Source organism: Kogia breviceps, chromosome 16 (genome assembly GCF_026419965.1).
Source record: "Kogia breviceps isolate mKogBre1 chromosome 16, mKogBre1 haplotype 1, whole genome shotgun sequence".
Lineage (NCBI taxonomy): Eukaryota > Metazoa > Chordata > Mammalia > Artiodactyla > Physeteridae > Kogia > Kogia breviceps.
Window position 1 is genome coordinate 17280769 of NC_081325.1, and position 24435 is coordinate 17305203.

Genomic DNA, 24435 nt, shown 5'->3' on the forward strand with positions numbered 1-24435 from the left:
ATAGAGATAGGTTGAGATCTTTGTTTCTCGATGTAGGCATTTATCACTATGAACTCCCCTCTATAGCAAGAACTTCCCTTGTTATATCCCATAAGTTTGGTATGTTGCATTTCCATTTTTATTTGTCTCAAAGTATTTGTTTGTTTTTTAATTTCTTCTTTGACCCCTTGGTTGTTCAGCAGCATGTTGTTTAGTCTTCATATACTTGTGAATTGTCCAGTTTTCTTCTTGTAATTAACTTCAAGTTTCTAACATTGTGGTTGGAAAAGACAGTTGATGTATTTTTAGTCATCAGACTTGTTTTGTGGCCTAACATATGATCTATCCTGGAGAATATTCATGTGTGCTTGAGAAGAATATATATTCTGTTGCTTTTGGATGGAATGTTCTGTATATATGTTAAGTTCTCTGGTCTGACATGTCATTAAGGCTAATGTTTCCTTATTGATTTTCTGTCTGAATGATCGATCCATTGGTGAACGTGAAGTATTAAAGTCCTCAATACTGTATTGTTGTCTATTTCTTTACGTTTGTTAGTATTTGCTTTATATATTTAGGTGCTCCTATGTTGGGTGCGTAGCTATTTTCAAATGTTATATCCTTTTGTTCAATTAATCCCTTTATCATTAAAAAATGACCTTGTCTCTAATTAGTCTTTTTCTTAAAGTCTATTTTGTCTGATATAAGTATACCTACCCCAGCTTTCTTTTGCTTTTTATTTGCATGGAATATCTTTTTCCATCCCTTCACTTTCAAACTATGTGTATTTCTACATCTGAAGTATCTTGTAGGCAGCATATAGATGTATCTTGTTTTTGTAATCTACGTAGTCACTTTATGTCTTTTGATTGGAGCATTCAGTTCATTTACATTTAAAGTGATTATTAATAGGTATGTACTTATTGCCATTCTGTTCATTGTTTTCTGGCTGTTTTGTAATTCGTCTACTCCTTCTTTTCTTGCTCTCTTCCTTTGTAATTTGATAATTTCCTGCATTAGCATGCTTAGATTACCTTCTCTTTATATTTTGTGTATATACTATGGGTTTTTGCTTTGGGGTACCATGAGGCTTACAAAAAACAACTTATATTTATAACAGTCTATTTTAAATTGATAACAACTTAAGTTTGAAAGCATTCTAAAGCTCTACATTTTCACATTTTGATGTCACAGTTTACACCTTTTTTATCTTGTGTATCCATTAGCAAATTATTATAGTTACATTTATTTTTACCACTTTTGTCTTTTAACCGTTATGCTAGCTTTATAAGTGATTAACTCTTTACAACATTAGATTATACTGATTTACCTTTACCAGCAAGATTTATACTTTCATGTTTTTCTGTTACTAATTAGCATCCTTTTGTTTCAGCTTTAAAAAGTACCTTTAATATTTCTTGTAAGGCCAGTCTTGTGATGTTGAACTCCTTTAGCTTTTGATCATCTGGAAACCTGTTATCTCTCCTGTAATTCTCCCCCCTTCCCAGTTTTATTGAGATATAATTGACATACATTACTATATACGTTTAAGGTGTATAGCAAGATGATTTTGACTTAACAAACATCAACTCAATTCTGAAGGACAGCTTTGCTCGGTAGCATACTCTTGGTTTGCAGTTTTTTCTTTCAGCACTTAAAAAATATCATGCTACTTTCTTCTGGCCTGCAAAGTTTCTCCTGAAAGAATCTGCCGATAGTCTTATGAGGGTTCCCTTGTATGTAAATTGTTTTTCTCTTGCTGATTTTAAGGTTCTCTCCTTGTATTTAAATTTGACACTTTAACTACATGTAATATGTCTTAGATGTCTTAGTGTGGGTCTCTGTGGGTTTATCTTATTTGGAATTCTCTGGATTCTTGGATCTGGATGTCTGTTTCTTTCCCCAGGATAGGAATATTTTCAGCTATTATTTAAAATGAGTTTTCTGCCCGTTCCTCTCTCTCTCCTCTTTCTGGGACCCTTATAATGCAAACGTTGGTCTGCTTGATGGTGTCCCTTAAGTCCCTTAATCTATCTTCACTCTTTTTCTTTCTCTGATTTGATGAATTCTGGTACCTTATCTTCAAGTTTACTAATCCTTTCTTTTGCTTCCCCTAGTCTGTTGTTAAACCCCTCTAGTATATTTTTCACAAGTTATTATATTCTTCAGCTCTGTGACTCCCATTGGTAGTTATATTTTTTGTCTTTTGTTGAAGTTCTCACTTTGTTCATCCAATGTTCTCCTGAACTCATGAGCATCTTTAGGACCATTATTTTGAACTCTTCATCAGGTAATTTACTTATCTGTATTTCACTAAGGTATTTTTCTGAGATTTTTATCTTGTTCTTCCATTTGGAATATATTCGTCTGTTTCTTTGACTTTCCGTGTTGGTATGTATGCACTAGAGAAATCAGCCACCTCTCCCAGTCTGAAGTAGTGGCCTCATGTAATAGATAAAATTATTGTTCAACCCTAGTTGGTTCTCTCTCAAACCTTTGTTTAAGCAGCCTACTTTATTCTTAGGGGCTCCAAGAAGGGAGGGTGTTCCTAGTTTCTGTCAGTGTCCCAGAGAGGAGAATCTGTCTTCTCCCTCTGTGCTGAGCCTTGGGGTAGTAGCCAGTTAAGAACTGTTTCTTTGTTTGCTACTGTCCCATTGAACCTGTGAACACAAGCCTCACTGGCTGTAAGAGCCAGTCTGTCAAAGGATGTGTCCTCAGGCTGGCAGCCACAAAAGCTGGGTCACCAGATATTTACACAAGCTCCTTTCTCAGAGACACTGGTGACTTGGGGCTGGGAAGATGGAAATCATTAAGATGATACTTGCCAGCTTCCCTGGTCTCTGTAGAGAATTGTAGTCATCCTCTACGTGTGTGTTAGTTAGAAAGAAGCCTGGCCCACAGGCCACAGCTATGAAGATAAGAGGCTTCTTGTATAGAAGGATTGAGACTTTCAAGTCTGTTGCTTCTCTGCTGTACCCTGGGGTTAGGTGGTTAAGAAGTCTTCTCTATTTGTTACAATCCTGTGGTACCTGTGAGTGTAAGCCCTGCTGTCCACCAGAGCCAGGTGATCAAGGGATGTCCTCTGGGTGGCAGCTGCAAAAAGCAGGACATGAGAGGAGTACACAAGCTCCTTTCTGGGAGATAGCAGTGGCTTGGAGCAAGGGAGACTGTAAAGATGGCACCTGCTCACCACCTCTGTTTTGGAGAGTGTTTCAGTAAGTCCCTGGATATGTATTAAATTAGATGCCTGCCCCTCGGGCTGAAGCCTTAAGATAAGCAAGTTGGCCTCTTTAACAGAAAGACTGGGTACATTTTACTTGGCTGCCTCTGCTCTGGGGTGAGTGATTCTACCTAAGCCCTTCAAAAACTGTTTCCCAGATCACTACCAATCACCTTCTGGGTCTCAAGGAAACAAGCCCCAATGGCTTTCAAAGCTAGATGTTCTTAAAGTTAGAGGGAATTGTCTCTCAGGTGCAGGCCTTAAAAGTTGGGGTTCAAACCCTTTGCTCCTCAGGGAGAGGCTTGGAGTTGTGAGATCCCTCCAGATTGTGGGTCACCATGCCAGGGTTCATGGTGATACTGTGTCTCAGCCTTTCCTACCTAATTTGTAGGAAGAAGTTTTAGAAGAAACTGTTCCATATCTAGCTGTAGACTTGGTGTGAGAAGAAGTGAGTTCAGGATCCTCCTATGTCACCCTCCTGAACTGGAATACTGGGGTTCTTTTTCGAATGGTTAGTAGAAAGAGAGGAGGACTTATAGGAAAAAAGGCAAGATTCACTCTAAAAGTAATCAAAGCCTGGGTACCTTTTGTCAAATCAGTGACATTTCTAGGTTGGAAGTTTGAAAATTTTCAGAGAGATTCTAAGCCACATAGGATGGTGGTTTAAGCAAATCTTTGCTGGACAGTTATTTGTCCATTCTTTTCCTCTTTGCCATTATGGAATTGTAAGACTTTCTGAAGAATTATCAGAGCAACATACTAATTCCATTCCTCATAGAATGAAAGACAGGATAATGCAGAATATAAGAAGAGTACTTATGCTCCAGAATTGGCAAAATGGCAGCAAAGTGACAACTAACCACGTGGACTGTCTTCCTGCCAACAGTTATATAGCTTCCCTACACTCCCTGCCACACCTCTCTGAATGACCTTTCTAAGTACAAACCTGACCATGTTTCTTGGCAGAAGAGACTAACTAGCAAGCTCTACAAGACCCTGTCTACTCCTTCAGGCCTTGTGTCTTTCTGGAATTGCAACCTATATGATCCAACCATTTGGAACTGCCATCATTCCCAAACAAACCAGATTGGCTTTTATCGCCATGACTTACTTCATGCTGTTCCTGACACCTGTCTGCCTAGAGACACCTGCTCATCTTCAGAGACCAAGCCTAACATGATGCTGTGAAGCCTTATCTGACCACTTACTCTCCTTTGTTAACAAAATGCACTCATTTCTCTTGGGCATATAACTAGGAGTGGAATTGCCGGGGCATGGGGTGAGCAAGTTTTAGTAGGTACTTCCAAACAAATTTCCAAACTGATTGCATCAAAATGTGTAATTCTACCAGGAATTTATAAGTATTCCAGTTGCTTCACATTTTTAAATTTTAATCGTTCTGATAGGTAACGGCGTTTCATCATGCTGTTAACTGGCATTTGCCAGATGACTAATGATATTTTTATTGGCCATTTGAATACCCTCTTTAGTGAAGCACCTGCTCTTTGTATATATTTTGGATTCTTTTCCTGGATGTATGTATTGTAAATAACATTACCCAGTCTGTGGCTTGCCATCTTACTCTTTTTTGGTGTCTTTTGATGAACAGAAGTTCTTATTTTTTAATAAAGTTATTTATCTTTTTTTTTCCTTTTAAGACTAGTAATATTTGCTATTCCACCCAGCAGCCATTCTGAACCAGAGGGTGGAGGACAGAATGAAAAGCAGCTTGGACCCCTGAGGACTGTGGGCTGCCACACATAGGAGAGAAAAGTAAGCATCTATTGTTATTAAGCCTCTATTTTTTTTAAGCCTCTGTCTTTCTCAGTTGAACCTGAGCTTACATATCACCACAACAAACAAGAAACATTCTGCACAGAAGTACATTTACATATTTAAAGGAACGGGCTTTAACTGTAAAATTTTTACTTGGTGCTGTAAGGTATTTAGGAGCTGGGTTGATTGACCTCTAGCACCCGTACTTATGTAAGTATTTTAAAAAATAATCATATTTGCACATAACAGGCACTCAAATTCATACTGAATAAATACATGTGAGATAAAAATACATATCTATTAAGATCGCTTATGATCAAGGGAATTTTAAGGTGCTTATATATGTGTAAATATACATATACATATATATTATAAATCATAAATTATGTGGCTTTGATGGAAAATAATGAGGACTTTAGTATTACTGGAGAGCAGTAACAATATCTAACAATGAAAAAGTTTTAAGTCAAGAAGTATTTGAGGTGCTGCCTCAGGGACCAGCTTTGTTTAACATCAGTATCATCTCTTAGGAAAATGTGGCAAGCATCACAGAAGATACTAAATAGAGGGACTGTGAACACCTAGAACTGCTAGGACACAATCAGACTACTGATCTGATATATATTAACAAGCTACCCATTTAAGAAGGAACAGGAGAGAAAATCAAGGTCATAGATCTCAGGATTAGGAGCTGAGGCTGACAAATCAAATGACAGAATCTGTAAAACTGAAAAGATGACTCAACAAACATATATCTTGGCCAAATGCAAAGCTTTCTCTTTGCATAACTTCTGAATGTTCCCTGAATATTTATTTTTTCAGTATGATTTATGAATTACCTTGCCATTGGCTGTAAAACACGAGGTAGACTGATTTTTATATCAACAAAGGATCATCAGAATTTAGTATCACTGTAAGGAATTTCAAAAGAGAAATATTCCTTCCCCACAGTTCCATGAGCAGATCCTAAAAGTAGCTGACTGAAATGATGAACAGCAGCTTAAGCAAGAGTCCCATTTTTGAAATTAGAATGAAAAAGTGAAGAAAGCATACATGAACTATGTGGGACATGATCAAAAGAAACAATATCCTCACTTTGGGAGTCCCAGAGGAGAAGGGATAAAGGGAGAGAAATCTTATTCAAAGAAATAAGATTTCTTATTTCTTCCCAAATCTGGGGAGAGATACAGCCATCCAGGTATGGGAAGCTTAGAGATCCCACCCAAAGAGATCCTCACTGAGACACATTATAATCAATCTCTCAAAAATCAAAGTCAGAAAGAAAATCACATACAGGGAATTCTGATAAGGCTTTACATTTCTCAGCAGAAACCTTGCAGGCCAGGAGACAGTGAGATGATACATTCAAAGCACATAAACAACAAAACTCATCCAAGGATATCTTACCCAACAAAAGCATGAAGCAATTTAATCACCACTAGACCTGCCCTACAAGAAATGCTAAAGGAAGTTCTTCAAACTGAAACAAATTAGTAGCATGAAAACATACTGAAATATAAAATTTACTGGTAAAGGTGAATATATATAGTCAAATTCAAAAAATTCTAATACTTCAATGGTGGTGTGTAAATCACTTTGAAATCTAGCCATATAGGTTAAAGACAGCAGTGTTGAAAATAACTATAGCTGTAATATTATGTTAATACAGTATTTATACATATAATACATAAATGTATAATATATAAATATAATTAAGTAAAAATATATAAATTGGGACATCAACATAAATCTGAGGGGCAGGTAATTTCTTATGTAATTGAAGTTATCATAGATGGTTATAACATATTATGAAAGCCTCATGGTAATAACCACAGACCAAAACTAGATAACAGATATAAATGATAAAGAGAAAAGCAAACTACTACAAAAAATCATCAACTCAAAAAGAAAGACAGCAAGAGGAACAAAGGAACCTATCAGAAAGCAATTAACATACTGGCAACAGTAAGTCCTTGGCTATCAATAATTAATGTAAATGGGCTAAATTCTCCAATTAAAAGACACAGATGGGCTGAATGGATTAAAAATAAGACCTAACTATATGCTGCCTACAAGAGACTCACTTAAGCATTATGGATATTCACAAACAGAATGTGAAGGGATGGGAAAAGATATTTCAAGCAAATAGAAACCAAAAGAAAGCAGGGGTGGTTATATTTATATCAGACAAAATAGATGTTAAATCAAAAACTGTAACACACGACAAAGTCATTATACAATGATAAAAGGGCAATTCATCAGATATATTAATTGTAAACATATACACACCCAATATTAGAGCATCTAAAAATATTAAACAATTATTAACAGACCTGAAGGGAAAAATAGACAGCAATGCAATAGTAGTAGGGGACCTCAATACACCACTTTAAACAATGGACAGATCACCCAGGCAGAAAGTCAAGAAGGAAATAATAGATGTGAGTGATGCTTTTGAACAAATGCACCTACAGACACATACAGAATATTCCATCCCACAGCAGCAGAATACATCACATGACAGGTCACAAACTACGTCTTAGCAAATTTAAGAAAGCTGAAATCATACCAGGTATCTTTTCCAACCACAATGGTTTGAAACTAGAAATCAATACCAGGAGGAAAGCTGAAAAATTCGCAAATATGTGGGGATTAAATAACATACTCATGAAAAACCAATGCGTCTAAGAAGAAATCAAAACCCATGGGATACTGCAAAGGCAGTTAACACAGAAGTTTATAGTGACAAACATCTCAAACAACCTGCTTTATACCTCATAGAACTAGAAAGGGAAGAAGACACTGAGCCCAAATTTAACAGAAAGAAGGGAATAACAAAGAGCAGTAATAAAGGAAATAGAGACTGAAAAGATAATAGAAGAGATCAATGAAACTAAGAGCTGATTTTTTTAAAAGATAAATAAAATTGACAACCTTTAGCTAGACTCATCAAGAAAAAAAATAGACTCAAAGTCAGAAATGAAGAATAGATGCTAAAATGGATATCACAGAAACACAGACTACTAAGAAAAATTATATACAAATTGGACAACCTAGAAGAAATAGATAAATTCCTTTGAAATCTACATTCTACCAAGACTGAATCATGAACAAAGAGAAAAAATTTGAACAGACTGATTACTAGTAAGGAGATTGAATTAGTAATCAAAAACCTCCCAACAAACAAAAGTCTAGGATCAGATGGCTTCACTGGTGAATTCTACCAAATATTTAAGGAATAACTAATGCCAATCCTTCTTAAACTCTTCCAGAAAAATAGAAGGGGAGGGAACACTTCCAAAATCACTTTATGAGGCCAGCATAACCCTGATGCCAAAACCAGGCAAGAGCACCAGAAGAAAAGAAAATTGCAGGCCAATAGCCCTGATGAACATAGATGGATAATTCCTCAACAAAATATTAGCAAATCAAATTCAGGATGTTAAAAGTGGCAAACAGTATGATCAAGTGGGATTTATTCCAGGGATGCAAGAATGGTTTAACATGACTCTTTCTCAATTATGGTTTTTTCAGGGTGTATGCCCAGTAGTGGGATTGCTGGATCATATGGTAGTTCTATTTTTAGTTTTTTAAGGAACCTCCATACTGTTCTCCATAGTGGCTGTATCAATTTACATTCCCACCAACAGTGCAAGAGGGTTCCCTTTTCTACACACCCCCGTAGCATTTATTGTTTGTAGGTTTTTTGACGATGGCCATTCTGACTGGTGTGAGGTGATACCTCATTGTAGTTTTGATTTGCATTTCTCTAATGATTCATTCAAAAAGAGTCATGTACCACAATGTTCACTGCAGCACTATTTACAATAGCCAGGACATGGAAGCAACCCAAATGTCCATCAAGAGATGAATCGATAAAGAAGATGTGGCACATATATACAATGGAATATTACTCAGCCATAAAAAGAAATGAAACTGAGTTATTTTAGTGAGGTGGATAGACCCAGAGTCTGTCATACATAGTGAAGTAAGTCAGAAAGAGAAAAACAAATACTGTAGGCTAACACATATATATGGAATCTAAAAAAAAAAAAAAAAAAGGTTCTGAAGAACCTAGGGGCAGGATAGGAATAAAGATGCAGACATAGAGAATGGACTTGAGGACACAGGGAGGGGGAAGGGTAAGCTGGGATGAAGTGAGGGAGTGGCATGGACATGTATACACTACCAAATGTAAAACAGATAGCTAGTGGGAAGCAGCTGCATAGCACAGAGAGATCAGTTCAGTGCTTTGTGACCACCTAGAGGGGTGGGATAGGGAAGGTGGGAGGGAGACTCCAGAGGGAGGGGATATGGGGATATATGTATATACGTATAGCTGATTCACTTTGTTATACAGCAGAAACTAACACAACACTGTAAAGCAATTATACTCCAATAAAGAGGTTTAAAAAAATCCAATTTACAGTTGCATCAAAAAGCATAAAATACCTAGGAATAAATTTAACCAAGGAGGTGAAAGACCTGTGCACTGAAAACTATACGACACTGATGAAAAAATTAAGAATACACAAATAAATGGAAAGATATTCCATGTCCTGGATTGGAAGAATATTATGAAAATGTCCATACTAACCAAAGCAATCTACAGATTCAATGCAATCCCTATCAAAATTCCAATGACATTTATCACAGAAATAGAACAATCCCAAAATTTGTATGGAACCACAAAAGACCCTGAATAGCCAAAGCAGATAATCTTGAGAAATAAGAACAAAGAAGCATTATGCCTCCAGCAGATAATCTTGAGAAATAAGAACAAAGAAGCATTATGCCTCCTGATTTCAAACTATATTACAAACTTATAGTAATCAAAATAGTATGCTATTGGCATAAAAACAGACACATCAATCAACAGAATGGAATAGAGAGCCCAGAAATAAACCCATGCATATATGGTGAATTAATTTATGACAAAGAAGCCCAGTGTATACAGTGGGGGAAAGGACAGTCTCTTCAATAAAAGATAATGGGAAACCTGGACAGCCACTTGCAAAAGAATGAAGTTGAACCACTAACTTATCCCATACACAAAAATGAACTCAAAATGATTAAAGACCTGAATGTAAAACCTGAAACCATAAAACTCCTAGGAAAAAACATAGTAAGCTCCTTAAGATTGGTCTTGATGATGATGATTTGGATTTGACACCAAAAGCAAAGGCAACAAAAGCAAAAATAAAAAAGTGAGAATACGTCAAACTAAAATCTTCTGCACAGCAAAGGAAATGATCAACAAAATGAAAATGCAATCTACCAAATGGGAGAAAATATTTGCAAATCATATATCTGATAAAGAGTTAATTATCCAGACAAGACAGGGTCCATTCAGGGTGGTATGGCCCTAGACCTAGAGAATGGACTTGAGGACATGGGGAGGGGGAAGGGTAAGCTGGGACAAAGTGAGAGAGTGGCATGGACATATATACACTACCAAATGTAAAATAGATAGCTAGTGGGAAGCAGCCACATAGCACAGGGAGATCAGCTCAGTGCTTTGTGACCACCTAGAGGAGTGGGATAGGGAGGGAGACACAAGAGGGAGGAGATATGGGGATATATGTATATGTATAGCTGATTCACTATTTTATACAGCAGAAACTAACACACCCTTGTAAAGCAATTATACTCCAATAAAACAAAAACCAAAACAAAATATACTGATCCATGTTGCCCCTTCTAGACCTATTAAATCAGATTCTCTGTGTTTAGGCCCCCATCGTTTTTTTTTTTTTTTTTTTTTTAACTATCAGTGTGACTCTAGTTGCAGTCAAGGTTGAGGACCACTGATCTATAGGCAGATGTGACCATACACGGTAGGCGTCACAAAGTGTGAAGGGTGTGAAGGAGATGGAAAGAGTCTCTTGGGCTGGGAATATTTGGACTCATGGAACATAGAGGATTTGAAATAGTAAAATAAGAGGATGAATGTGACTTTGAGAGGAGAAGACATAGAAGTTGGCAAGAGCAAGGGAGTTGTGACTGATGCACGGGAAGGAGTAGGTGGTAAAAATGAAGATAGTAGGAACTTTGCAGCCTACTGTGGTGTACTTAGAATAACAGAAAATTCAGGTCAGATGATGGGTTAGGGAAGGAAACGGGCAGCAGAAAACGTGTTTGGAGTTTCAGAAGTAGAAAGCAATGATTTGACAAGATGATGTGTCCCAATCTCCCTACTAAATTTTTTGATCTACAAATGAGAAAGAAGACTAATATTCAATAGAAGAAATTCTGCAAACCACACAATTTTGAGCACCAGTGGTGCCATGCACCTCTGGATCCAGACTTTCCTCCTCCCAGTGTGGTCTTCTGAGCATGAGCCCGGCTTCTTCAGACCCCCTCATCCCCAGGCTCTTGCCCACCTCCCTTAGGGTCCTTGGTGACCTCACACTCCCTTCTCCTGGGCAGAGTAAGGAGTTGGTCCTACTATTTTCCCAACAGACCCATATGGTATACACTTTATGGTTGCTCCCCTGACGACCCATTTTGTAAGTTATTAAACAAACCAAACTGCAAAAAAAAAAAAAAAAGTTAATTATCCAAAATATATAAAGAACTCACACACTCAATGGCAAAAAAAAAAAAAAAAAAAATCTAATAGCAGTCAAAGGATCTAAACAGACATTTTTCTAAAGAAGACATACTGATGGCCAACAGGTACACAAAATGGTGCTCAACACTGGAAATGCAAATTAAAACTACAATGATATAGCATCTCACACCTGTTAAAATGGCTATTGTCAAACAGACAAGAAATAACAGTGTTGGGGAAGATATGGAAAAAAAGGAACCTTTGTGCACTGTTGGGAATGTAAATTGGTACAGTCACTATGGAAAATAATACGGAGCTTCCTCAAAAAATTAAAGACTCTAACACGAAAAGATATCTTCACCCTCATATTCATTGTGGCATTATTTACAATAGCCAAGACACAGAAGCAACCTAAGTGTCCATCAATAGATGAATAAAGATGTGGTGTGTACATACACACACATATACACAGTGGAATATTACTGAGCCATAAAAAGAAGGAAATCTTGCCAATTTCTGACACATGGATAGACCTCAAGGGCATTATGATAAGTGGAACAAGTCAGACAGAGAAAGACAAATACCATATGATCTCAGTTACATGTGGAATCTAAAAAACAAATACCAAAAAAACCCAAAATGAGCACATCGATACAGAGAACAGGGTATTAATTGCCAGAGGCTAGCCGGGGGAGGGGGTGGGTCAGTGAAATGGGTAAAGTGGGCCCAGACTTATAAAATTCTAGTTATAAAATAAATAAGTCCTAGGGATGTAATGTACAGCATGGTGACTATAGTTAATAATACTGTACTGCATATATGAAAGTTGCTAAGAGAGTAGATCTTAAAAGTTCTTATCAGAAGAAAAAAATTTCCAACTATGTTTGGTGATGAATATTAACTAGACTCATAATGATCATTTTGCAATATATACAAATATTGAATCATTAGGTTGTACACTTGAAACAAATATAATGCGATATGCCAATTAGACCTCAATAAAAAGAAAACCCTAAAGACTCCACTAAATAACTATTAGAATAGGGGCTTCCCTGGTGGCACAGTGGTTGAGAGTCCTCCTGCCGATGCAGGGGACATGGGTTCGTGCCCCGGTCTGGGAGGATCCCACATGCCACGGAGTGGCTGGGCCTGTGAGCCATGGCTGCTGACCCTGTGCTTCCGGAGCCTGTGCTCCACAATGGGAGAGACCACAGCAGTGAGAGGCCTGCGTACTGCAAAAAAACCCCCCACAAACTATTAGAATAAATGAATACAGTAAAGTTGCAGGATACAGTATCAATATCATGTGCATTTCTATACACTAACAATGAATTTTCTGAAAGAGAAGTTAAGAAAGCAATTCCAGGCGAGAGGAACCAAGATGGCAGAGTAGAAGGACGTGCTCTCACTCCCTCTTGCGAGAACACCAGAATCACAACTAGCTGCTGGACAATCGTTGACAGAAAGACACTGGAGCTCACCAAAAAAGATAGCCCACATCCAAAGACAAAGAAGAAGCCACAATGAGATGGTAGGAGAGACGCAATCACAGTATAATCAAATCCCATAACTGATGGGTGGGTGACTCGCAGACGGGAGAACACTTATACCACAGAAGTCCACCCACTGGAGTGAAGGTTCTGAGCCCCACGTCAGGCTTCCCAACCTTGGGGGTCCGGCAACAAGAGGAGGAATTCCTAGAGAATCAGACTTTGAAGACTAGTGGGAATTGATTGCAGGACTTTGACAGGATTGGGGGAAACAGAGACTACACTCTTGGAGGGCACACACAAAGTAGTGTGTGCATCGGGTCCCAGGGGAAGGAGCAGTGACCCCAGGGGACACTGAACCAGACCTACCTGCTAGTGTTGGAGGGTCTCCTGCAGAGGTGGGGGTGGGGGTGGGGGCTGTGGCTCACCATGAGGACAAGGACACTGACAGCAGAACTTCTGGGAAGTACTCCTTGGCATGAGCCCTCCCAGAGTCTGTCATTAGCTCCAGCAAAGAACCCAGGTAGGCTCCAGTGTTGGGTTGCCTCAGGCCAAACAACCAACAGGGAGAGAACCCAGCCCCAGCTATCAACAGTCAAGTAGATCAAAGTTTTGTTGAGCTGCCCACCACAGCAACAGTCAGCTCTACCCACCACCAGTCCCTCCCATCAGGCCTCTTAGATAGCCTCATCCACCAGAGGGCAGAGAGCAGAAGCAAGAAGAACTACAGTCCTGCAGCCTGTGGAACAAAAACCACATTCACAGAAAGACAGACAAGATGAAAAGGCAGAGGGCTATGTACCAGATGAAGGAACAAGATAAACCCCAGAAAAACAACTAAATGAAGTGGAGATAGGCAACCTTCCAGAAAAAGAATTCAGAATAATGTTAGTGAAGATGATCCAGGACCTCGGAAAAAGAATGGAGGCAAAGATCAAGAAGATGCAAGAAATGTTTAACAAAGACCTAGAAGAATTAAAGAACAAACAAATGGAGATGGACAATACAATAACTGAAATGAAAACTATACTAGAAGGAATCAATAGCAGAATAACTGAGGCAGAAGAACGGATAAGTGACCTGGAAGACAGAATGGTGGAATTCACTGCTGTGGAACAGAATAAAGAAAAAAGAATGAAAAGAAATGAAGACAGTCTAAGAGACCTCTGGGACAACATTAAATGCAACAACATTTGCATTGTAGGGGTCCCAGGAGGAGAAGAGGGAGAGAAAGTACCAGAGAAAATATTTGAAGAGATAATAGTCAAAAACTTCCCTAACATGGAAAAGGAAATAGGCACCCAAGTCCAGGAAGCGCAGCGAGTCCCATACAGGATAAACCCAAGGAGAAACACGCCGAGACACATAGTAATCAAATTGGCAAAAATTAAAGACAAAAATTATTGAAAGCAGCAAGGGAAAAATGACAAATAACATACAAGGGAACTCCCATAAGGTTAACAGCTGATTTCTCAGCAGAAACTCTACAAGCCAGAAGGGAGTGGCATGATATACTTAAAGTGATGAAAAAGAGAAACCTACAACCAAGATTACTCTACCCAGCAAGGATCTCATTCAGATTCGATGGAGAAATCAAAAGCTTTACAGACAAGCAAAAGCTAAGATAATTCAGCACCACCAAACCAGCTCTACAACAAATGCTAAAGGAACTTCTCTAAGTGGGAAACACAAAAGAAGAAAAGGATCTACAAAAACAAACCCAAAACAATTAAGAAAATGGTCATAGGAATATCAATATTGATAATTACCTTAAACGTGAATGGATTAAATGCTCCAACAAAAAGACACAGGCTGGGCTTCCCTGGTGGTGCAGTGGTTGGGAGTCCGCCTGCTAATGCAGGGGACATGGGTTTGTGCCCCGGTCCAGGAGGATCCCACGTGCCGCGGAGCGGCTGGACCCATGAGCCATGGCCGCTGGGTCTGAGCATCTGGGGCCTGTGCTCCACGACGGGAGAGGCCCGTGTGCCACACACACACACAAAAATTAATGCACGGAAATCTCTTGCATTACTATACACTAATGATCAAAAATCTGAAAGAGAAATTATGGAAACACTCCCATTTACCACTGCAACAAAAAGAATAAAATATCTAGGAATAAATCTACCTAGGGAAACAAAAGACCTGTATGCAGGAAACTATAAGACACTGATGAAAGATATTAATGATACCAACAGATGGAGAGATATACCACGTTCTTGGATTGGGAGAATCAAAACTGTGAAAATGACTATACTACCCAAAGCAATCTACAGATTCAATGCAATCCCTATCAAATTACCAATGGCATTTTTTACATAACTAGAACAAAAAAATCTTAAAATTAGTATGGAGACACAAAAGACCCCAAATAGCCAAAGCAATCTTGAGGGAGAAAAACGGAGCTGGAGGAATCAGACTCTCTGACTTCCGACTACACTACAAAGCTACAGTAATCAAGACAATATGGTACTGGCACAAAAACAGAAACACAGATCAATGGAACAAGATAGAAAGCCCAGAGATAAACCCATGCACCTATGGCCAACTAATCTATGACAAAGGAGGCAAGCATATACAATGGAGAAAAGACAGTCTCTTCAATAAGTGGTGCTGGGAAAACTGGACAGCTACATGTAAAAGAATGAAATTAGAACACTCCCTAACACCATACACAAAAATAAACCCAAAATGGATTAAAGACCTAAATGTTACTATAAGACCAGATACTATAAAACTCTTAGAGGAAACCATAGGAAGAACACTCTTTGACATAAATCAAAGCAAGATCTTTTTTGATCCACCTCCTACAGTAATGGAAATAAAAACAAAAATAAACAAATGGGACCTAATGAAATGTCAAAGCTTTTGCACAGCAAAGGAAACCATAAACAAGACGAAAAGACAACCCTCAGAATGGGAGAAAATATTCACAAATGAATCAGTGGACAAAGGATTAATCTCCAAAATATATAAACAGCTCATGCAGCTCAATATTAAAGAAACAAAAATCCAGGATTTTTGAAAAACTCAAATATTAAAGAAACAAACACCCCAATCCAAAAATGGGCAGAAGACCTAAATAGACATTTCTCCAAAGAAGACATACAGATGGCCAAGAAGCACATGAAAAGCTGTTCAACATCACTAATTATTAGAGAAATGCAAATCAAAACTACAATGAGGTATCACCTCACACCAGTTAGAATGGGCATCATCAGAAAATCTACAAACAACAAATGCTGGAGAGGGGGTGGAGCAAAGGGAACCCTCTTGCACTGTTGGTGTCCCACCAACAGTGGGACAATGTATCAATGTAAATTGATACAGCCACTATGAGAACAGTATGGAGGTTCCTTAAAAAACTAAAAATAGAATTACCATATGATCCAGCAATCCCACTACTGGGCATATACTCAGAGAAAACCATAATTCAAAAAGACACATACACCCCAATGTTCATTGCAGCACTATTTACAATAGCCAGGTCATGGAAGCAACCTAAATGCCCATCAACAGATGAATGGATAAAGAAGTTGTGGTACATATATACAATGGAATATTACTCAGCCATAAAAAGGAATGAAATTGAGTCATTTGTTGAGATGTGGATGGATCTAGAGACTGTCATACGGAGTGAAGTAAGTCAGAAGGAGAAAAATATCACATATTAACGCATGTATGTGGAACCTAGAAAAATGGTACATATGAACCGGTTTGCAGGGCAGAAGTTGAGACACAGATGTAGAGACCAAACATATGGACACCAAGGGGGGGAAAACCACGGTGGGGTGGGGATGGTGGTGTAATGAATTGGGCGATTGGGACTGACATGTATACACTGATGTGTATAAAATGGATGACTGATAAGAACCTGCAGTATAAAAAAACAAACAAAAAAACAACTAATACTAAATTTTCTTTGGGTTATTTGTATCGAAATGTTAATATAAATGCTTCAGACATTATATGAAATTTCTAAGAATCTTATATGTTCTGGTATAATACATCATAATTCTAGTTATTACTTTAAAATGTATATCTCAGAAATAACTAAATTTCGTTGTCAATTGCATTATTATGAACTTTCATCAAATCTTTAGCCATGGTCATTTTTAAGTCTTTTGTCATTTACAGACAGTTCTGGGTGTACTCTGATGCTTTTGCAAAAATGTTCCCATAAGAGGGTTTCATCTTCAAGGAATTCATGGAAAAGACTCTGACAAGTACAGGTTTCTGGTAACTGACTACACTGCTGAACTGAATGAATAAACATTTTCCGAACTCTAATGGAAAACTGATGAATTCATAAAAGTGCTAACAAAAAGATCAAGATGAAAAAAAAATTACATGGGACTGAGTGAACTGATCAGGATGATTATAATTTTTCTGACTTTCTGTTTGAATAAAAAAAACCCACAAGGACTCAGAGGCAACAAATATACAAATCAATTTTCACTGCAAAGTAAAGGACCTGTTACAGTGGAGGATTACTGGACTGAATGTCAATATTATGACACAGTATGAGTGTGTTTCGTGTTTGGTAATTGCAATCATTGTTGCTTTTGTTGTGGTCATCCATTTACAATGCTTGGTGTCAGTTTATTTATCTCTTGTAAAAATAAAATACAGTGTGGAAAAAAAGAAAAAGAAAAATATCTCTGAGCACAGAAAGAAAAATCTGTAGAGATTTGGACAAATCCAACACAGCTGTGCCAACATATGGCAAGCTGATTAATACATGTGTCAGTAGTAATAATGAAGTGTGCAAAAATATTATCCATGTAAACTGTTTATCTGAGAAATACAAGTGTTTCTTTCCAAAAAAAAAAAAAGCAATTCCATTTACAATGGCACTATAAACAACAAAATACTTAGGAATAAATTTAGCCAAGGAGGTGAAAGATCTGTACATTGAACAGTATAAGACATTGAAGAAAACACAAATAAATGGAAAAATATCCTGTGTTCCTAGATTGGGAGAATTAATATTGTAAACACGTCCATACTACTCAAAGTGATCCACAGACTTAGCACAATCACAATCAAAATTCCAATGACATTTTTTACAGAAATGGAAAAAATTACCCTAAAATGGGTTTGGAATCATAGAAGACCCCCAAATAGCAAAAGTAATCCTGAGAAAGAAGAACAAAGCTGGGGGCATCACAATACCTGATGTGACCTATATTTCAAAGGTATAGTAATCAAAACTGTGTGTTTTTATGGTATGGCATAAAAACAGACACACATAGACCAATGGAACAAAATGGAGATCCCAGAAATACATCCATGCACATATGGTCAACTAGTATTTGACAAAGAAGCCAAGAATACTCAATGGAGAAAAGACACTCTCTTCAATAAATGGTGCTGGGAAAATTGGATATTCACTTGGAAAAGAATGAAACTAGGCCCCTATTTTACACCACTCACAAATATTAACTTGAAGTGGATTAAAGACTTAAACCTGAAACTATAAAACTCCTAGAAAAAACATAGTAAAAAAGCTCCTTGACATGCGTCTTGGTAGTAAGTTTTTGAATATGACATCTAAAGCACAAACAACAATATAAAAAATAAACAAGTGAGACTAGATCAAATTAAAAGCTTCTACACAGCAAAAGAAATGATCAGCAAAATGAAGAGACAACCTATGGAATGGGAGAAGATATCTGCAAATTACATATCTGATATGGGGTTAATATCAAAAAATATATAAAGAACTCACACAACCTAATAGCAAAAACAAACAAAAAACAACCCAAACAAAATGGGCAAAGGACCTGAATAAGCATTTTTTCAAAGAAAATATACGAATGGCCAACAGGTACAGGAAAAGGTGTTTAACATCACTATCATTGGGAAATGCAAATCAAAACCACAATGAGATATCACCTCTTGTTTGTGACAAAGGCTATGTCAAACAGACGAGATAACGAATGCTGATAAGGATGCAGAGAATAGGGAACCCTTGTGCCCTGTTGGTGGGAATATAAACTGATACAGTCACTATGAAAAACAATATGAAGTTTCCTCAAGATATTGAAAATAGAACTACCATATGATCTAGCAATTCCACTTCTGGGAGTATGTCCAAAAGAAATGAAATCACTATGTCACAGAAATATCTGCACCCTCATGTTCGGTAGCATTATGTATAATAGCCAAGACATGGAAACAACCTAAGTGTCCATCAACAGGTAAAGAAAATATGATATATATGCCCATGGAATATTATTCAGCCACGAGAAAAAAGGAAATCTTGCCATTGTGACAACAGGGATGGACCTTGAGGGCATTATGCTGAGTAAGGTAAGTCAGATAAAGACAAACATCACTTATATGTGGAATCTAAAAACACCAAACCTGTAAAAACAGAGTAGAATGGTGGTTACTAGGGGCTGGGGGTGGGGGAATTGGAGGGTTGTTATGTAAGGGTACAAACCTGTAACTAGTAGATGAGTAAGTTCTGAAGCTCTAATGCACAACAAAGTGACTATAGTCAACAATACTGTATTATAAACTTCACAGTTGCGAAGAGTGTAGATCTTATTCTCCATACACACAAAAAATAATAGACATGATAAAGCTTTTAGCTAACACTACTGAAGTAATCATATTGTAATATATAAATGTTATCAAAGCAACACACTGTGCGTACCTGAAATTCTTAAAAATCCCAGTTTTACTTTATTTGAGCATTAATCAAGAGAAAGTGTATTTTTGGTTTTGAATTATCCAGATAATTGTTTCAATTCTTCCTTTTAGTTTTCTAGTGCACTGAAGGTATAATGCTAGCCTGTGGGATTGACCTTTAACCAATTACTATATTGTAGGTCAGACGATTATTCATTTAACTCAACATGCACGCACACACACATATATATTTGGGAACCTGATTGGAATCTTAGAGATTTAGTTTAGCTCAAGGTTTCGCAATTCAGCACAATTGACGTTTTGGGCCGGAGTGTTCCTTGCCGTGGGAGGCTGCCCTCTGCATTCACTGTATGCTGCCCAGCAGATGCCTGTAGCACCCCCTCTCCCCGCTGCCATACTGAGACAACCAAAAATGTCTCCAGACATTGCCAAATGTTCTCAGGCATGGGAGGGGTACAAAAATGCCCCCAGTTGAGAACCACTGCTTTTGTACTATGGAAACATAATGCCTTTAAATCAACTCAGCAGTCAAAAATTCTGTGGTAATCCCTCATCATCATTTTTTAAATTAAATTTTTATTTTTATAAACTGTTATGTAGACAGTTTTAAAAACAAAGTACGGTTGACCCTTGAAAAACACGGGTTTGACTGCAGGAGTCCACTTATATGTGGATATTTCTCCATACTAAATACTACAGTACTATATGGCATGAATACAAAGGAACCGTGGATACTGAGGGCTGACTCTGAGTTATATGTGGATTAACCACTGCCTTGTTAAAGGGTCAACTGTGGTTCTACAAAGCTGTAGTGGAAAAAAAAAGAAGGTTCTAATTTTACCCCGGAGTCTTATTTCTTTTTTTTTTTTTTTTAGCGATACACGGGCGTCTCACTGTTGTGGCCTCTCCCGTTGCGGAGCACAGGCTTTGGACGCGCAGGCTCAGTGGCCATGGCTCACGGGCCCAGTCGCTCCACAGCATGTGGGATCTTCCCGGACCGGGGCACGAACCCGTGTCCCCTGCATCGGCAGGCGGACTCTCAACCATTGCGCCACCAGGGGAGTCCCCGAGTCTTATTTCTTAGAGCTCTGCTGTTCAATAAAACTTTCTGCAATGATATGTTTTATATCTGCGCTGTCTGGTATGGAAGCTATCAGCCTGCCAGTGACAAGAGACAGTCACTAGTCCCCTAGTTCATGAAGGCAGGAAGGGAGTATGGTTTGGGGACCCTCAATCTTAGAGGAAGCAGAGGGGCTGTGTCCTCCCAAAGATAACTTATTGACCTGACGATGCCCCCAGCCCTCTTATATGGAGATGGGGTTGGAAGAAGTTCCGGTTCTGCTGAACTGGGTCACCCGGCATGCCTTGTAGAGGGAAACGGCTGGTCTCACCGTTGGAGTTTCTCAAAATTTCAAGTGTAGGGTTCTTAACACCTCTGTTTTTCTGCCTGGACTCTAATTACTAATTCAGGGATAATTGGGCGCCCATCACTACTGTCTGGAATAAATAAAAATGAATGATCAAAACTCAAAGGCAGTGCTATTGCAAGGCTGAGCTAGCTGCCCATTATCAGATAAGGAGCCACACTTAAAATGAGGCAACACCAATGAGTCATGTCTAATGAACATCTTCAAAACCTTCCAGTTGACTTGGGCAAGGTTACGTTACTGCCAGACTACTATTCCCCTCCTGGCCGCTCTCAACTTCAGCCCCTGACACTGTCATTAGGGCAGCAAACACACCCATGTGCCAGGACAGATACTGGCAAAGAGTCCTCGAGACCGAGGCTGTCATGAAATCATGCGAAGAGAAGTGAGAGTGGAATTAATTGCATTAGGCAGGCCCGTAGTTTGCAATTCTGGCTGCACATAAGAATGACCTGGCAAGCTTTTAAAAATACCCCACTCTAGAGCAAACGAAACAAAATCTCTGGGGTGGGTCCCAGGCATCAGTTGAAAAACTTCCCAGGTGATTTTAACGTCCAGCCAGAACTGGGACTGCTGTTTCAGTCCAACTTCCTGATTTTCTCTTGTGCCCAGGGCACGTAACTATTTCTTTGGCCACTGAAAGTGATATTCTGAATGACTTGAGAGTATATATTTTCATAACTGTATACTCTTCAAAATTTAAAAACCCTCTTTCTTACTTTCTGTGAAGTAAACCCTTGCCACCTTCCAGCTCCAAAAATCTGTGATTCTGAAAACCTAGACCCAGAAAACCGTGCCTTATGTAACTTTCACTAAGAAAGCTGGTGGGGAGCTTCCCTGGTGGCGCAGTGGTTGCGAGTCCGCCTGCCGATGCAGGGGACACGGGTTCGTGCCCGGGTCCGGGAAGATCCCACATGCCGCGGAGCGGCTGCGCCCGTGAGCCATGGCCGCTGAGCCTGCGCGTCCGGAGCCTGTGCTCCGCAGCGGGAGAGGCCACAACGGTCAGAGGCCCACGTACAGAAAAAAAACAAAAAACAAAAAAGAAAGCTGGTGGGAGAAGCAGAGTTAGCACACAGGCATATTCTTTTCTCTCTGTCTAACCCCCCACTATGTTAATTAGATTAGCATTCACTTTTTCCCCTCGTTTTATACAATTATTTTGGCTAAAATATACTGAACTTATCCTCTCAACGTTTGTCTGGAAAATATGGATAATGGAAATTCCGAAGAATAAGTTTCCACTGCCACATTGGTAAGCTATGGCTTACCTAAGCCTCCTCTTGCAGTATTATCTGTTAACTCACTTAAAACAGAGAACTATTGAATATATTTGTAATGCTTAGGCCAGGAACACAAGGCTGCCTACATGAGAAGAGATCAACTAACTGCCCCACAGAAAAAAGACCCGGGCTGAACAAAAGCTGCATCTGGCCTTCCCCAGAATACACGGACATCCCTGTCATTGTAGATTCTAAAGGGCAAAGATGGATCTCATCTTTTCCATGAATCTGCCTCACTGGGGAAAAATGTTGATTGTTGAGATTAGTCCTGTAATAACAATGCCTCCACTCAGCAAACAGAATTTAGGACAGTGCCTCCAATTTCTGGAGTTAATAAGAAGCATGCCAGGAATATGTCAAGAACTCACTGTGGCTATTATTTGCAAAGCAGCAGTCCTCATTATGTCCTTAGGAGCTTTCCCGACCAGAATTATGTGTGGGCTTTCTTGGGTGGTGAAAAGCAAGTAAAAATACTAAATTAAAAAAAAAATCCAGTCTTTGAAGTGCTTACTATTCAAAACACAGATGCAGAAACAGAAGGATCTAAAGATGGGACAACCTGATAGATGTGCGACGAATATGCCAATTAAATAAGCATTTTTACTCAAGATAAGATAGGATGGAAGTATCTTCAGATGTCGTAAAGGATGGCTCGTTTCAGGCTTGCATATTTGGATACGGCAACAACCTGACATGCAGTCACTGGCCCATTTGCCTAAAGAAGCACCAGCCACTCTAACCCGCTGGGATATATAAGGACTGGGGTTACTGCTCTGGGCTGGGCCCACGCTGAAGTCTCAGAGGACCGTTGGGAGGATGGGCCAGATCCCCGTTTCTATGCGATCTGGGAGTGCCCGGAGTAAACAGGACCTCTCCCAGGACACCATGAGTAAGAGTGGCCCACAGAACTGTCTCCCTGGTCCCACGCTCACCCAGTTCAGTAGCTGGGTCCTTGGACCTTCTACTGTCTTGGGGAACAGCCTGGCTGTACTTGGACTAGTTCTGGCTGGGATTAAACTAACATCCCATTGGTCACTCAGTGACAATTCTTGACTATCAATTTAGGTTTTCTGATCTGCTTTTGTGCACAGAAAAACTATCTGAAAACTACTTTTGAAAAATGTATATCCAATTAAATACAGCTACCCATTTCAAGCCCAAATTTTCCTTAAATTTACTAATTTGAGTTCAATTCCCAAATCTTATTAGTCCACTAACAGATCTAGCAAATGTTAATAATTAACAGTTATTTTGAAAAGGGCTCTTGCAGCTTAATTAACTTCCTTTAACATCTTAAACTGCATTTATATGTTTAATGTATTGATTTTCTTCTTAAGTAGTTCAGTGGTCTGATTAATAAACAAAACCTTTTCAGTCCCTAAATAACTCTAGTAAATCTAATCAATTAAACAGAAATGTCGACTATTAAATCTTCTTAAATGTTTCAATGTTACAAATCTACTAACTTGACTCTCATATCCCTCTACTTAAAACAGCAAAAAAAAAAACCCCAGCAAATATAAATCAATTCTAAGCTACATTTTAAATTGGAATCACAATACTGATCTCTTGTTCTCATAGACCAAATTCTCGAAAACACAACAAACTCTTAAATACCAGACATGAACAAATTGTTTCTGAACCTAACACAAACTTTTTCGCACAGGTTTTGTTTACTTTATTATTTCTATACTTAATCCTATTTTATTCTGGGATTAAGACATCACATCCACTAAGGAGATACCTCTGTAATCCCAAACAATTTGGCATTGCTTTTCGAGCTGACCAAGGTTGCATGTGGACAGCTATTTTGGCCAAGAGGAGTTCCAACAAGGAGGGACAAATAGGGCCCTCTTTTATGGTTGCTAAACAGGGATTCCAGGAGTTAATGAGGTTATCCGCATGGTCCATGTTGCTGGATTTAAGTCAAATCGTTATCTAATTTCTCCCTATGAACAGACTTCTGCATCCTCCCCTCAGATTGTGGCAACTTCCATCATTGCTTCATTAGCTCTGCAAGTCTTTGCTTCGCTTAAGATATTTACATGTT

At 38.7% G+C, this 24435-nt stretch overlaps 1 protein-coding gene and 1 long non-coding RNA gene across 7 annotated transcripts in view; one reads left to right on the top strand and one right to left on the bottom strand.

The window, feature by feature from the left end:
* Nucleotides 1–24435, bottom strand: part of FAM124A (family with sequence similarity 124 member A) — a 180560-nt gene that overhangs the window by 91934 nt on the left and 64191 nt on the right. The window lies entirely within an intron of this gene.
* LOC136792814 (uncharacterized) overlaps nucleotides 4889–24435 on the top strand; it is a 45145-nt gene continuing 25598 nt past the window's right edge. The window contains exon 1 of the long non-coding RNA XR_010837274.1: nucleotides 4889–4972. This is a non-coding gene — a long non-coding RNA (uncharacterized lncRNA). The remainder of the gene's footprint in view (nucleotides 4973–24435) is intronic.